Here is a 16,644-nt window from a genome sequence, read left to right as displayed (position 1 = left end):
CTGACAGACAGAGACTTTCTGCAATCTCAGAATCATCAATATCCAAGATTCCAACATTCATGTACCTAGGGTATTTATTTTTTCTCAGGGCCTACTAAACTTAATTTTCCTTTTAACCCTAAATCCCCATGATTTTAAAACCCTTTTACTATCAACACTGGTAGGCTTACTGGTTTGGACTTGTGTCTAGGGCAGTGCTGTAATCTGGAAGACAAATTGCAACCAGTCAGGAACTGGTTTTGGTAGAGCACTATGGTCACACTACCAAAGATCTGACTGCTCTTTTGGGACGTGAGGCTCAGGATCTGCTGGGATCCAAGGCCTGCCCTACAAATATCCATTTGCAGGAGGAGGTTTGGCACTTGCAGTGAGGCTGGAGAGCTGCAGCAGGCGAAGACTGGCCTCGTCCAGCTCCTTCCCCTGAACTGTGGCTGTTAGAACAGCAGCTGGCTTAACTTCTGTTATTAATACAGCTGCCTGGCCAGCAGAGCAAAGCTAAGAGGGAGAACTGGTTTCCTGTAGAGTCTCTGGAATATCTATAATTGTACAAATTAAATACATCTTTTGTCCCATCAGCTGGGTTGGGTGGGAGAGGAATGAAACCACACAGGATCTGATTTTCTCTATTTTTTTTACTAATGGCGTATTTTGCAATACTCACTTGCAAAGAGCAGTGATGTGAAACCAGTTGGGTTGCTAACATAAATAAATATTACTTACTGTAAATAATGGTTTCTGAAATAATCCTATGCTCCTGTAAATCAAGTGTTTTTTGATTAGTAGTAGTGTTTTTCATTTGGTAGTTCCTGAATTGGTTGATACTCCTGAACACTGTTCTGGAAAGTAAAAACATCCAGGAGAATTTCTGAGGTTTGTTTTTATTTTAAATGGAAATATGAAGCATTCAGAGTTTGATTTACAAGTTTTGAATGGAGGAACAGATGAAGGTTTGAGCACATAAACTGAAAGATGATCACTGAAAAGCTGTGTTTTTGCTCACTGAAGAGCTGCAGTCTGACTCTTCATGATCTGAAATGTTTTCTCCCTCCTCTTAAGGTTATTTCAGAAAGATACTCAAAATGCCCCAGGCCTTCCTAAGTGTCTTAAAAGAGTGGATGGCCGTTACATGTAAAACTGAAAATTAGTTGGACTTACTAATTTTCCAGATATTTATGAAACCCTTGTGTCACTACCAGACTGCCCGAAACAGATGTGTGGCTTGAGGCTGAAATTCATCTGGTTGATGGTTGATTAATTTTCTTGCTAATATGTGGCAGTCCTTAAGCAGCCAATACACCTGAACCAAAATTTCTTTGTATGATAAAACAAAAACCCAACCCTGCTTTTGCTAAGTAAACAGTTTGAGCTGCTTTCAAGTTTTTTCAAGACCCCAAGGCACCATAATGCCAAGCTGAATGTGGGCATAATGTGAGAAACTCCAGACTTATTATGTCACTTGAGACTGTGCTCATTTTCACATCTTTTTAATGTAACTGGAGTGACCAAATAGCTTTAATTGCACCCCTGTCATAAAGGAAGATATTTAAAAACAGAGGAGCTATTGCTAGAGACGAGAGTATTTTTTTGTCTGCTGATTTAAGGTCCATGAGTGTTGCTTTGGAAAGGAGACTTACTGCTGTGTGTAGTGTAATTTAATGGCATAGATACTCCGATGGGTTTAACCCCACCCTAACTGCAGACATCAGAATGGTAAAATGGGGTAATTACTAGAGAGTCACCTCAAGGTCCTTTATTATCAATAGAAAGCAACTCTGCAGAGCTACTCTATTCCTCCTCAGACAGGCTCCAAAAGAAACTGATGGTGCAGGAACCTTAGAGTCCCAAACCTAACTTAGGAAATGAGCAGCCCCACTGGCCCCAAAAACTGAATTATAAAAATGTGCAGCAGTAGCACAGATTTCTCTTAATGCCATCTTCACCCTACACTGCCACATGCAAATATACAAATGTGCAGCTCTGATTTACAATCCAGTACCACTAATGGAAGGGTTTCTGCAGTCTTTGTGTTCTGCTCAGAAAACTTCTTCCCTCAAGTTTATTCATGACCAGATTTGATGAACGCATATAACAAACACCCTGAAATATTCTGATGGAAAACCCAAGGCCTGGTGGTATTTCCTCAAACACAGCTACCTCTGGAAAGGGAAGCAGATTCTTATCCCACATCTGCATGGGGGATTTTTTTCCCCCTGCTGTCTCACAAACTCAGTAGCAGGAAAGGTGAATCTCTGAGGCTCATGATATGCCAAGAGATGCTGCGTGTTCCTGTGGGTGGGGTAAGAGATGGGCATCTCTGGAGCAGGGCTTGCTCCTCAATTTGTCCTTGGTACTGCTGTAAAAGCTCTTTAAAAAAAAATCTGTGAACTTGAATTATTTCTGCATCAGTGCTAAGGACCGAGCTATCTCTGATTTCAGCTCATCCCAATTTCCCAAAAGCTGATGTCACCAGCTTTCAAAATCTGTTCCTAGAGAGTGGCTCTGATATCCCTCAGACACTCAAATATTCTCCATGTGTGCTGAGCTCTTGTACAGGAGTGCCAAACCATTCTTCTTAGATCCAGGAGAGCACAGTGGAAAGTACAGGAGGCTTTACAAGAGTGTGCCCTTGTGTGTTGAAATTCAGGTACATGATAAGAGAAAAAAGCCTCCTTTTGTGCTGACAATTTGAATTTAACAGATCCTCTAGAAATTGAAAGTGAGGTTTAAAAAAAAAAAAGGCAGTAAAACTTGGCATGTGATTTATGATATGGCTTATTAGGACACTGCTTTTCTCTGCTTACAGTCTCCTGATGCACTGAAAATACTGACAGGGATTTTTAAAAACCTACAAACATTAAAACTTTGGTTTACCGGTATTGCTTGATTCAGAAAGAAGAGCACTTATAGAGAAGTCTGGTAACTTTTAAAATTTTTAATCTATTTATTTTATAAATGAAAGACAATTTAAAAGGCTGTCTGTGCAAGCTATACTCAGTATAATTCACAGTATCTTTACTTATGGGGATGGTTAATTCTAAGTTTTGCAACAGGTTTTGCAAGTTACAGCTAAGGGTAAATGCAATTCAGTTATACAGAACAATGTGGTTTGTACCTTTGCATTAATTGAACAGAAACATTAGTGAGTAAAGGAGAAATGTGGCCAGATGTAAGGAATGCATGTGTTTATTTATGTATATATTTATCTGGCCCACAGTCCCTGTATATAATCTCTGACATTTTTTATATAGGTGTAGCTTTGTTTCTGCGTAAAATTCAAGAATAATCTACTGAGCTAAATGACAGTTCAGGCCAGCCTACATCAGGTGAATATCCTGCTCTTTTTGCCCTAACATCTTGCCATCAGCAAAATTCAGTCTCTTAAAATTGCTGCCTAGCATGTCCTGATGTCCAGCTGAGGCTAAAACCCAACCACTTGCATGGAAATTGAACTGCTGAAACATGCTGCAAGGGAAAAGGGGTCAGCCAAACATTAGATTGGAATATTCTGGTACCATTTGCAGAGCTTTGAGGAGCTGACTTCTTCTGAGGCTCACAGAAGCCAAGAAAACTGAAAGCCACTGAGATTTCAGAGGACTTTTGTTAATGCAGGACAAGAGTTTGTCCAGATTCTGTTTGAAAGAATGTGGCAGTGCTGGTTTAGAAAGTAGATTAAATGAGAATATTGCTTGAACTGGATCCCAGCTGGATCACCAAGAAATCCTCTGCTGGGAGGGTGGGTGCTGCAGGGACAGGAGGCAGAGCAGGGGAGGAGGAGGAAGGTGCCCAATTCCTGTGCTGGCCTCCAACAGCCAGGGAGCCCCTGTGGCTGCTGGAATTGCTCCTCTGCACTTCATTTGGCTCAGGCAGCTGCCCCTCCTTTCTTTCTTCCATTTCCATTTCTCCTGAGCATGAAAAATCTTCTGAGACAAGATGCATGTGCTGTTTCCCTCTGCCTTTGCCAGAGGCTCAAATTGCTCCAGCTGCACAACCATCTATTTAGGAGGGAGGAATCTGTTTCAGCACTTGAGTTTTGAGCACCAAACCTGTGGTTTAGCCCAGAGCTGCATATTTAGTCCAAGTTAAATTAGCTTTTTTTATTTACTTCCGTACAATGCAGGAGATTCTGTCATTTCTGGAAATAAAATGCCTATTAATGACATGTGAGAAAAAAGTATTTTTTGAAATAGTTATTACTTGTGCCAAGAGCTTTATTTTCTGCTCTCACTTTTCAGTGTTAAGGGGGCTAGTCTTCTGAGTCACAGCTCAAGAGAAAATATGTAGTAATTGCTGTGTTGAGAGCTTTCATTGTAGGATTAAACCAGTTGTGTTTCCTGCAACTGTTCTTTCTGTGTATATTTTTCTTTTCACAACTGAATTTGTGTGGCTTTTCTAGCACCAGGAAAATTTAAATTATTTACTTTAAAATAAGTTTCTGAAGATACTTCAAAGAACAACACAGACCTGCTTTTTAACATTAACAAATGTATCATCAGCTCAAATCATTAGCAGTAAAGCCTGTGAAATTTAATTTGGTTCCTTTTTGGCTTCCTGTTGTAGATCTAGGATATGTTTCCTTGCACATAATCATCCAAGCAATAACTTTTAACTTCGTTTCTTTGGAGTTAGGAGCAGAAGGGCAACACCCACACCATCATTGCTTACAGCCCTACACACTGGAAGTGATGTTAGAGAGGCAATTTTATGCAGAAATGCTTCTTCCCTCTTTCCTCCCCGCCTTTCCCATGTAAAAAAGCGATAGGAGAAATTGAGGTGTGCTGTGATGTGGAAAGAGAAGAGACCAAGGACCCCAGGCAATTTTAGCAGAGTGTGAAAGGCAAGAAAACAATTTTTCTTCTATGGTTATCTGAGCTGTATGGCTGGTTTTACACAGAAGCATGTTTTGACACCAGCACTGGAACTGTGACTGGTTTATTATTTTTAAATTGTCTTGCAGCTGCATCTAGATATGGGTGTGCTGGGGCATCAAATGTCCTTTGGCTGCAGCAGGAACTTTCTCATCAGTGGCTGGCTATGATCCCTGCAGATTTCTTGAGTCACAGAGAAAGAAAACAGTGCTTAGTGTGTGTCACAGGACTGAGGAATTCCACTTGGTATGGCGTGGTTTGAATGATAATTTACAAAGCATGGCAATTTTTTGTTGTGTACAATTATGACTGCCAGCTGGTGGTTTATTCTCCTTTTGTTCTAGGTTACTTTTTATTATATGCCCCCCCCCCCTTTTTTTTCCCCCCTCTTCTGTGCACATTTCATATTGTGGATCTATTGTACGCTCATTTTTTAATGACAGAAATTTAAACTTTTAGAGCTAACCAGTGATAGCTGTAGCTACCATATGTGCACCTTAACATTAGAGGAGAAGCAGAAAGGCTGTAAGAATTCAGGAGGGTTAATTCCACAGCAGCTTTTACATGCATACACTGGAACAGAGCCCATTGCTGGCTGCTCTCATGTCCACTTTAATCTCACAGCACTTCCACATGAAAAGTTGGGAGCCTGTTACATGCAAAAATAATTTTCATCTCTTTAGTGAAAAGAGGTTCTCTGAGCCCACAGAACCTGAGAGATGAGGAAGGACTGGGCAGGTGGTGCTGGGATGAGGCTTTGCCCAGAGATTCCCATTCTCTGGAGTGATTATGCAATCCCTGCACAGTCCCACTGGCATCAGCAGCTATTATGCAGCAGCTGCACAATCAGGCATTTATTGGAAGAGGTAGGGAAGGAAGAAGGGCCACATTTGTCCCCTGCAGTCCTGAATGACAGAGGGTGATGCAACTGGAGAAAAGCATCCAGTGGGCTTTGATGTGCAGCTGTTGGTTTGTGTTTTCTGACTGTTCAGTGAGCATGATGAGCTTGCCATGCTGGGAAAATGTGATGCTTGGGTCATGCCAACCCCCCTGCAGCTCCAGGCTGGGCAGAGGGGCTGGAAAGCTGGGAAAGGCCCTGGGGGACCTTGTTGCTCTTTAACACTATGACTGAAAACAGGTGGGGTTCCATTTCTTCTCCCAGGATAAGAAGAAGCAGCCTCAAGTGGCATCAGGGGAGGTTTAGGTTGGACATTAGGAGAAATTTCTTCACTGAAAGAGCTGTCAAGCACTGGCAGAGGCCGTCCAGGGCAGTGGTGAAGTCTCCATCCCTTCATGGAGGGGTTTCAAAGCTGTGTGGATGTGGCACTTGGGGATGTGGGTTGACAGTGCTGGTGGAATGGTTGGACTCAATGACCTTAAGGGTCTTTTCCAGCCTAATGATTCTAAGAAAACTGATGTTGGTGTGAATCTTCTGGGAGTGCAGCCTCACCCATTCTCCAGATAAATGAGATTTTGGAAGGGTTTTGTTCTTTTAGGGTCCTCAATTTGGCCAGATGTGCAGACCTAGCTCCCCATTCTTCCCACTGTTTCTTATGTTCCACAAGCTCCCTTGCCAATTTTGAAATCACAAGTAATGGGTGTTCTGCTGCAGCTCAAGACATTTCCTTGATCAACTGCCAACGTTAAAAGAAATGCACATTTGGAGGAGATGAATCCCACTGGCAAATTTCAGCTGGATAAACGACTTCTATAAACTCATCTTCCACCATAATGTCAAAAAAATTAATCAAGCCAGAATTCCAAGCAATTTCATCCATCTTAAGATAGGTGGAATGAATAACCCTCTGGAAATGCCTCTTTCAATGTGTTAGTGAGGATAACTAGTAGATAAAGACTTTTAGATAGCTAAATTGAGTTTAATCCTGCTCTTTATCACCAGTAAAGATTTGTATAATTAGATCTTCCAGGTATTGGATATTTTTCTGTCTTTGTACAGTCCTCTGCTCTCTGAAATCTCCTGGCCGTGAAGAATTTACAGACCGAGCTCAAATTGCCTTTTAATGTTCTTTTAGCCTCAAGCTTATTAAACTTCTTAGTCTGACAAACTTCCCAGAAGTCAGATAAGTTCTGTAGCTCTTCCTGAATGTTTTCCCATCTGTCATTTGGGTTTTTCCTGCTGCAGGCTCTGGGGAAGGTGGTGTTTCCCTCTAGCAATCTCACACTGTTTGTGAGACAACACTTCTGTACTTCTAATTGGCATCTCCTCTCCGTGAGCTACAGAATTTCAAGTTTGCTTGTTTAGCCATCCAATTGCGTGGGGAACTGATGGTGGGGAGTTACCTGTTGTATCACTGGGTATTTCAAATCGTTCTAGGATATTCTCTATCTGCAACAGAGCACTGGAGAGGGAGCTGTACTGGGTTTGCTCCCCAAAGCATTACAAATTTTTACACACATTAGAACAATGGCAGAATTGCCAAATATTTTCAGTGTGGCCCTCAGTACCCAGATAATTCTCAATTTCCTCTGTTAAATGGAAGCACCAGGAGCTGACTGACTCACCCAAGCACTGTGTGGACAAACACATCACAATCTGCTAAGGACTCACAGATTCCTGCAGTGACAGCACTAACTCCAGCTACAGCCAGCAGCCTCTGAGAAAGATAAAGCCAGACAATCCCCTAGCCCATTTTTACTATTTTTTAAACATTCCAGATGTTTATTAATTAGAATAAAGGGGGGAAAATTAACTGAGGCAGCTGTGGCACTCACAGGTAAAATTTATTAGTGTAACAAACACTGGAAGATGAGGACTTGGAATGGGAGGACAGGATTATTCCTCACCACATTAATGCTTAACAAGATGGTTTTTTCCTATTATCTAACTTGTCTCTCACTCCTTCAAAACCTGCCCCTTGCATCTAAGTATGATTGTTGGACTGCTTCAGTTATTTCTACTTTTGCTTTATGTATTGCTAAGGAAAAGACAGGAAGAGTCAACCTGAGGCTGAACCAACCATTTTTTTTTCCTTTTTTTTTTCTTTTTTTTTTTTTTTTAATAACACCTCAATTAGGGTAATATTTTTAACACACCCACAAAAATGCATCCCCATTTTTGTCTTCTTTTTCTTGTTCATGCAAACACTTGGACTCTTTTTAATTGGGATGCCTATTTTTGTTATGCTCTAAGAGGTTTCGGTGAATATTTAAAAAAATAAATTGAGTCAAGTCTCAGTCCATCATGTAATTTTCTTTAAAATGCAAATCAGGCAGGTGTTCTTCTGGCTGCCATTAACTTCAGCAGCTTGAGAGAAGTTTGGGAGGTTTTTGGTGAGTGAAAGGCTGATCTCTGGCTGCCTTCCAGTCACAGTTTCTTCAGAATGTTTTTGGTGAAGCTGTGCTGGGGATGAGCAGGTAACAGGTGCTGGCTTCAGCAGCTCCCTGTGACTCACCACTTTCCAAAGACTGTGAATGCAACAGAAAATTACTTTTCCTCCCCCCTCTGCATGAGTGACTAAGATCTGTACCGCTAATCAATGCAGAATATAGTTAATGACTGTTTAATTAATTCACTGTAATTCCTGATGATGCTCACTGCAGCCCCTTTTCCATGTGAGAGCCAGCAGTGATTTCCAGCAGACAGGAGGCAGCCTGTGTGGTGTGTGCTCAGCTCAGGGATGTGATCAGCTCCCTAATACACACAATTCCTGTAAATAGGACAACTCTGATGTACCCCAGCATCAGTTCTTCAGGAAGGAAAATTGTGGGTGGAGCTTGCTCCCTTCCAGATTTGAGCCCCACAGTCATTTTTCTCCTGTGAACTGCTGTGCAAACACCTTTCCATCTCTGCCTTTAACATTTACAGTCAATAGCTCTCTCCCCCCAGCCATTCCACCTCTGAGGCTGTCTGGAGCCTAAGTAAAGGCTCCCACTATACAGAAACACCAGGAAACAGATAACCCTATTGGCAAGTGAAGTGAGGTAGCTTATTTCCACACATAATCACATTTACACACCTTTTTCACCTTCCTGTATATTATGATGGGTGCCAAGTTCCAGCCAATCATTCCTCTGCTGCTGCTCTGTAGTGTTGTGCTGATTCAACTTGTCTCAAAATTGTTTGAAGAGATGTGCCTCACTTGTTCTGTGTTGGGATCATGTTGTCCCCTGAGGTGGGACTGAAATTAGCAGTGTTCCTAAGTGTGTTCCAGTGACATGTCATATTCCTGCCATTTCATGTCTTCAGCTGGTTTTAATCTCCTCAGTATTCTGAATTTCTAAGAAACTTTCTATGTGGATTTCAAACTCTTCTCAGAGGTGTTTCTTTTTCCTGCAGTGAATAATAGGTGTCTATGCATATTTATTTATGACAATGTTGATCATGTAACTTCCCCAAAAGCTTTCAAGTGCCTGAAATTTTTTTGCTGATTGACATCAGTGTTCTCTCATGTCTCAGTGAAGAGTATAATGACACATATTTCAATGCTTCTTGATCTATTTTGCTTTTGAGACTTAAACAGACAAGATATATCTGATATCTTGCTGATAATGAAGATATGTGTCTAATTTCTGCTTCTTTTCTTTTAAGTTCTTTTCTTGAACAGTCCAGTGAAACGTCATTATAAAATCAAGGTCATACAGACAGAAGTGTTTTAGCACTTCTCTGATGAAATTACTATTGTGGTTGTTTTCATCATGATCTCATCAGGGGACAGGGACAATGAAAGTAAGGATGTGGTAGATTCCTCAGCTCTCACTGAAAATAAGTGTCTGACATTGTTACCATTTACGGTCCTGCCTTCAACATTATCATGCAAGTTTCTGATTATTCTATTAATGTCTGGTATCCCATAACATGCCATCATTTCACACAGAAATTTTAGCTTACTTAAAAGATCTTCTGCTACCCCATAGAAGGATTATTTATTACATAGGGCTTTTTGCTTAATAATAACTCTGAAAATAATAAATAGGTCAGCACAGGATCTTCAGTACTCCTTGAGTTTAGGGAGTTACTTGTTTTTTGACATCCATAATATACATTGAGAGTTCCTTTTCCAAGGTGAAAGAAGTGGCATCTTACTTCAGAGGCTCTTACCTTGTTTGTTCTTCTTCCTTCTCACTTCTATTAAAAGCACCAAATGTACATAGACAGTCGTTCTGCAGGTATTTTAAGTAGTTCTCTGCAGCATAAACTACTGAAGCCTGTCTGTATTTTTTTTTTTTTTTGGTTTGAAAAATGCTTTCTGTCAGTTCAGAACAATGAATTACACTAAATCTCCTACTTAGAAATCCTCTTGCCACTTTGCATAAAGTAAGGATTGTCTGTTTAAATCATTAACTCCAGCTCCTCAACACCTCCCTTCTTATTGTTTCTACTCCTGGAAATAACTTTGGCTGATGCTAAAGTTTCTCTGTCCTATTCAGAACCCAAGTGAGGATGTTATTTTATTTTTCTGTGCATTTTTAAAATGTGTGAAACATTACTCAATTACTATTGAGCATCTGGCACCTAAGAGGATGCCAAGGGTATGACTTCTGTAACTACCAAGATATTTACAGAGTCTTTTAAATTTTGCTGGTTTCTCCTGTGACAGAGGAGATGGAATGGGTTGATACAGTTTGGAATGTCAAAATCCTTCCTGTGTGGTGCTACAGTGTTGTGACATTATGCAGTGTAATTGTGGGCTTAACTGGAGTGTTCTGAATTCACATATATTGTATTCTGCTATCTGCTACTTCAGTAGTGTCATTCCGTATCTGTATCATGGGGATGAGGTAATTATCTCACTGCAAAAAATTCTATCCAGAATTGATGAGAAAATGTAAATATGGAAGATGTTCAGATCTGGTTTCCAGTAGTTTGACTAGATTTTTTTCTCAGCATGAAGAGTTCATTCAGCAATAGTACTCAGATAACCTTTTAACCACTCACTTTTGAGTGAGTTACTAATTACTGTTTTCTCACAATTCATTATCATATTTAAGTTAAACTGCTTCAACTGTACAGTCCCTTTAAAAGAAAGATTTCCTTGAAGCTGATGAATGCAACAGTCCCAAATCAATGAAAAGGCTGAGAAACAGCCGAAATAGGGAATATCAATCAGCTCATATGCCATGAATCTGAAGTAAAGAATGTAGAGAAATCAATATGGGGTCTATAATTTATGGAGCCAGAGGAAAAGGAGACTATGGCATGAAATGAACAATGTGTGTTGCATATGTATCAACAAAAGTTGCAGTTTGTGTATATCTAGGTACACAAAGACTTAGATTGAACTGGATAAAAACCTTGCGTATTGGCTTAACTTCACATGCTAACAGTGAACTTCTAAACACAAGGAAGAAGGGAAGCAGCCACTCAGTAACTTGAATTATTTAAATGCAAATGATACAGAACCAAAATCTCCCATTTTTTTTGCATGTTGTATTGAGGAAAGCAAACAGGACTCAGAGCACTGCAGATTTTGAGGTGTTTAGTTGCAAGCCCACTGTGTGTTTGTGCTGTTGGTTTCCTGCCCTGATGTGCTGGTTTGGGCTGGGGTAGAGCTAATTTCTATTTTTACAGTTATGCAGTTCCCAGCAAGCAAGGTAAGAATATTTAGAGGAAAATACATTCAGCATTATCTGTTATTCTAACCCAATATATTACAAAGGCATTGGAGGCCCACAGATAATGGTAGATAAAGCCTTACACACTTACCTAATCTTTGTAACCAAACAGATTTTCCAGATGATGGCAATACCCAAGCAGTTCTTTCAAAAAAAGCACAGTATAAATATTAAATTATTTTTCTATCTTTTTGAAAAAAACTAAGTACTTATGCTCTGACTTGCTATATTTAGTCTAGCACAGAAGTCTAGGTAGGGGCTCTAAATCAAAACTATGCTTGGCCCTGTGATGCAAAATTTTGCATCTTTAAAACAGCATCATCCTGTTCCTGTTCAGTGAAGTAATTCTGCAAATGTGAAGTTGAGCTCTTACCTAAAATGGAAGGAGGCAGCTTTTTCCCCCCCCTTGTTTACTGTAAATAACTTGTACCAAGAGCAGCCTCTGCACAAACTCCTCTGTCACCACAAAGATGATTTTGTGTGCCCAGTGAGCCACTGCAGCACTAATGGCCCCTGACACAGGCAAGGCTGCAGCTCCTACAAGTTGCAGAAGGAAACACTGCATCCTGCTTCAAAACCTGCTACCAAAGCAAATTCTTTCACACCAGCAAAATATTCATGTGGTTTTTGTGCCGTTGTGGAGGACATGCTCAGTTACCTGCTGGCTCCTAAACCCTGACAGTATTTTTATGGGTTGTTTTCTCTCTGGTGCTTTGGTAGTCATCTGAAGAGGTGTCAAGTAGCAGGTGAATAGCAGCAGGCTAGAAACAATTCCATTTGTTGTCTGAAAGACAAAGTGCCTCAGAGATTCACAGCAAAAGCAGATTCTAGCCTTTAATAAGAGGAAGCAAAATAGACTTCCCTTTGCCTAATCCATTCCAGCTGTGGGGAGGAAATAACAGGGGCTAACCCTGCTGGGCTGCTCCTTTCCTGATTCTAGCCAAGCAGCAGGTTTCTGAAACAGAGCCAGGGAGCACGTGTGTGATCACAGACACTGCCTCTGCCTGCTGCCCTGCAGAAAGGCACAGAACACAGAAGCAAATGTTGCACTTCAGGACAGTATTTATTCCCTGTGATTTGCATCCTTGATGGAGGTGAGGAGGAGCTGAGGGATCAGGTCTCCCTCTCACATCCCGAACACAACACAGCCATGGAGGACCTGGAGGAATTCTGCCAGGCTGCCCTGGTTCACACATCTTAACATGATCTTCCTCTTTAGTCTATTTTAATTACTATTAATTAACAATATTCCCACAGTTGTGAGAACAAGTTGTTTCAGCAGTCAGGATTTCGATTCCCCAGCTGGCAATATTCCATTTTATCGCCTCCCTGGCTTTTACTTTGCTGAGCAGTAGAAACAATTTGCCCGCTGCTTGTCGCGGATCCATCTCCAGCTGCAAAAGCTTGCTCAGGTCACCAGGCTGCAGGTTCTCCATGGGGCCAGGGAGTGGGGAAGGGCCCAGCTCGTGCCCTGGAGGATCACCACGAGATGTGTGAGCTGTGGGAGCTCAGTCACTGCGGGCTGTGCCACGCTGGGCTTGCAGAAGCTGCATCCACCCTGACCTTCAGCCCACACAGGCCCTGGGCAGCCCCCAGGTGGGTTTCATACTGAAGAAGAAATCAGCATTAGTTGGGCTGTAAAATCCCCATGTTACATTAGTGCAAATGGGGTTGGATGCTGCTGAGATGAATGATTTTCCTTCCTATCCTGGCACAACGCTGCAAGAGCAGCCAGCAGCTTGCCTAATGGATTCCAGACCTCTTTACTTCTAATAATAGTATGGCTATACATGGTTCTCTTTGTCTCAAGTAAACAACAAAGTGATCCACTGTGACAAATGCTTAAACATCATAAGGATGGTTCACAGAATAATGAGGTTGGAAGAGACCTCTAAGATCATCAAGTCCAACCTATGCCCTCACACCACAACTAGACAACAAGTGCCAAGTCCAGTCTTTTTTTAAACATATCCAGAGATGGTCATTCCACCACCTCCCTAGGAAGATAATTCCAGTATTTTATTATTCTTTCAGTGAAAAATGCTTTCCTGATATCCAACCTAAACCTTCCCTGACGTAGTTTGAGAATGTGTCCTCTTGTTCTGTCGGTTGCTGCCCAGTGGAAGAGTCCGACCCCACCTGTCTACAGCCTCCCTTCAGGAAGTGTAGAGAGCAATAAGGTCACCTCTAAGCCTCCTTAAGTGGGTTCTACCCACTCTATACTATAATTTGCTTGATTTTTCCTCTGAAATACCCAGTTCGTTGCCAATTCATAGCACTTAAACTGAGGCAAGGAAAGAAATGCTGAAATAAAAATTAGTTACATCATTTTTTCAATCCAGAAAAATTCAAAAACTACTTTACAAGCTATAGGTTAATCCTGACATAGTTCTTGGGACAGTTCCTTGCACTGTCAGTTCTCTGCAGTACTCAAGGGATTTGTGAAAATCACTTTCCTATTATCATCATGTAGTGTTTTCTAGAATGGGCATATTTTTAGCTGTGCTCAGATGAATGCAGAACGGGAAGTTAAAAACTTGAACATCTGTCATCACAAAAACGTGAAAACTGGTTTGGAAAATGTTTTTAATGGTATTTAAGTTTTTTATGCCTGGGGGTATATGCATACCTGTCAGGATTCAAAGATCTATTCTGCATTTTCAAAATGCTCATTTGTACATAGGAACCATTCTTAAGGTATGACATCACAAGTGTATATATATATACACACACAGTGTGTTTGTGAGATGCTAAAGAAAAATGCTTGTTTTCCCTGCACACAGAAAAGCTGGGATAAGTTTAGAACATATTAAAATGGCAACATAAACTGAAAAGTTGATTTTTTTTTTTTTTTTTTTTTTTTTTTTTTTTTTTTTTTTTAAGACTGGAAACCTGGTGTGTTACCAAAGCAGGTGTCATAATCTAGAATAATGGAAATTCAGGTAGAAAATTCAAAACAGGTCTTTTAATAGATTCAGTGATTTTAAAAATGGAGATGGAAATTACAAATCCAGCAAGTGTTCACTTCTTCACAGATAGTATGGTTACATTTTGAGAAACAGTACTGAGGTCATTCATCAAATATAGACTGCAGCAGAAAACTAGACTCTGAAACTAAGCTTAAATTCTGTAGGGCAAAATTACCATATTTTCATCTATATAACCTGCAGATTATCTAACAGAGAAATAAATAGCCAGGCTACCCACTCCCCACTGTTTTAGCAATTGCTGTAGTACACAAATCTGTCATTTTCTGAGGGAGCTGTTTACTCAAAATCCTCTTTTGCATGCTAAACATCTTGCCTGTGATCACCATTGCCTATTGCTATTTTTTCTTTATCCAACTCAGACTGAATCATCTGTGCTCTTGGTTCAGAGGCTCCAAGTTCCAAAAGTTGCAGGTTACAAGAATGAAAATATAGAAGCTAGTGTAGTGTTCTGCATGCTGAAATACAGGGGATAAATAGGGTTTTGATAAGGAAGCATCTGCTTATTTCTTCCACTGAGCAAGGAAAGGACTAGAGGGAAAAAAAGGAACAATTTTATGGGAGCTGAGGGGAGCACAAACAGCTCACTGGGGAAGAAGTGAGTGTTACTGGAGTGGCTTATCAATGCTCATTTCCTGCCACCACAGGACAAGGAGTATATGGGATGTGCTCACCTGATCCTAACACATGTTGCCTGCTTAACCCTTGGGAAAAGCAAAGAAACAGAACAGGAGTCAGTCATGAGAGGTGACCAGGAACCAAGCCTTCAAGAATATTGAATGGTTTCAATTTATAATGTTAGGGCAAACTAATAGTATGTAAATTTGCAGATGCAGTAATTTTTGAACATGTACACACACATATTAAGCCAGAATTACTGTACTACAAATGTAGTTCTTAACATACATGGGAATTTTAACTGGAGACTGTGAAAGCAATGTGCAAAAAAGCTGGAAGAATTAGAGGAAGGGAAAAGGAAAGAGGGAGTGAAAGGAAGAGTACTCACAACAAAGCACAAACAATTCTCTCTCAAGTAGCAGCCTCTTCTGTCTGGGCAAGTGCTGCTGGAATGGTCCTTCAGCCTGATCTGCACTGGATGCATCCAGTGCCAAGCAAACTCCTCTGTCACTGAACTGACCACCACTTCTTTCCCTATTGCAACAAATCTTCAGCTCTATTTGCTCTGGACTTACACTTAAAATTAGGGGCAAATGATGAAATCAAAGGCCCATCACTGTTACCACCCCATCTGCAACCCTGTGATACCCGAAGCTTTCAGACCAACATCAGAGCTGAGGCTTCATGTGCTCCACAGCTCCAGGAACTGCTGGCATCCTTTTCACCCTTAGATTGCTTTATTTTGCCAAAACTCAACACTCAGCCCGCTGCAACTCTTTTAAAATACAGTGGTGACTTGGTACTCTCTCTGCACCCTTCCAAGTACTAATGCTTTCTTGCCAAAAAAAAAAAAAAAAAAAAAAAGTCCCTGCCTTTCTTGACACCTTTTCCAGAGAAATGTTTTACTTAGGTCTCTCCCTTTGCTTTCATTTTCTTTGCAAAACCAGTCCAAAATAATTCTGTGTCATTTTGTCCTGTGGCTGTATTTTATTTTTTCTATTTATACTGCAAGTTCTGCTTGCTCCCATAGATCTGCCTCCCTTTTGGTCCGAGGGGTTTTTTTTGGAGGTTTTGTCTTGGTTTCATAGCATTTAACCTTACAGTAGCCTACTTGCGTCACTCTGTCAAATGAGATCAAGCAAAGCTTTTTTGGCTGTGCATATAAAAAAACTAACCTGGTTTTTATGTTGTTTCTGTGTCTCATGCCACAAATAGAGAGGATTTGTGACATCTCACTTTGAAGCTATCCCAACGTCTCTATTTATACAGTCTTTTAAAACCAGAGCAACAGATACACATGGCAATTAGTCTTTGAGACCAGATTCAAACTACTTTTGTAGTTGATGCAGATTTGTAGTTTATTTGCATGACACAGTAGTAAAACTGCTTAGCACTGAAAGATGGCAGCACCTGTTTCTCCAAGAAAAGGATTAAAAGATGACAATATATTTCAGAGTAAGACATTACTCCTAAGCAGTAATTCAATAAGACAGGTCATGATATAAATAATTATGTGCTAGAAGTGGTGCTGCTCAGCCTGAATTCACAGGCATTTCCAAACACAGGGGATTCTTCACACTCCAAAATAGGAAAAGAATATA

The 16,644-nt window shown here is 40.6% G+C and overlaps 1 protein-coding gene across 5 annotated transcripts in view; it reads right to left on the bottom strand.

Moving 5' to 3' along the window:
* Positions 1 to 16,644, bottom strand: part of SHISAL1 (shisa like 1) — a 79,462-nt gene that overhangs the window by 16,965 nt on the left and 45,853 nt on the right. The gene's annotated exons all lie outside the window — the stretch shown is intronic.

This window comes from Lonchura striata, chromosome 1A (genome assembly GCF_050655825.1).
Source record: "Lonchura striata isolate lonStrDom1 chromosome 1A, ASM5065582v1, whole genome shotgun sequence".
NCBI classification, from domain to species: domain Eukaryota; kingdom Metazoa; phylum Chordata; class Aves; order Passeriformes; family Estrildidae; genus Lonchura; species Lonchura striata.
This window is presented reverse-complemented; position numbering and strand designations above follow the sequence as displayed.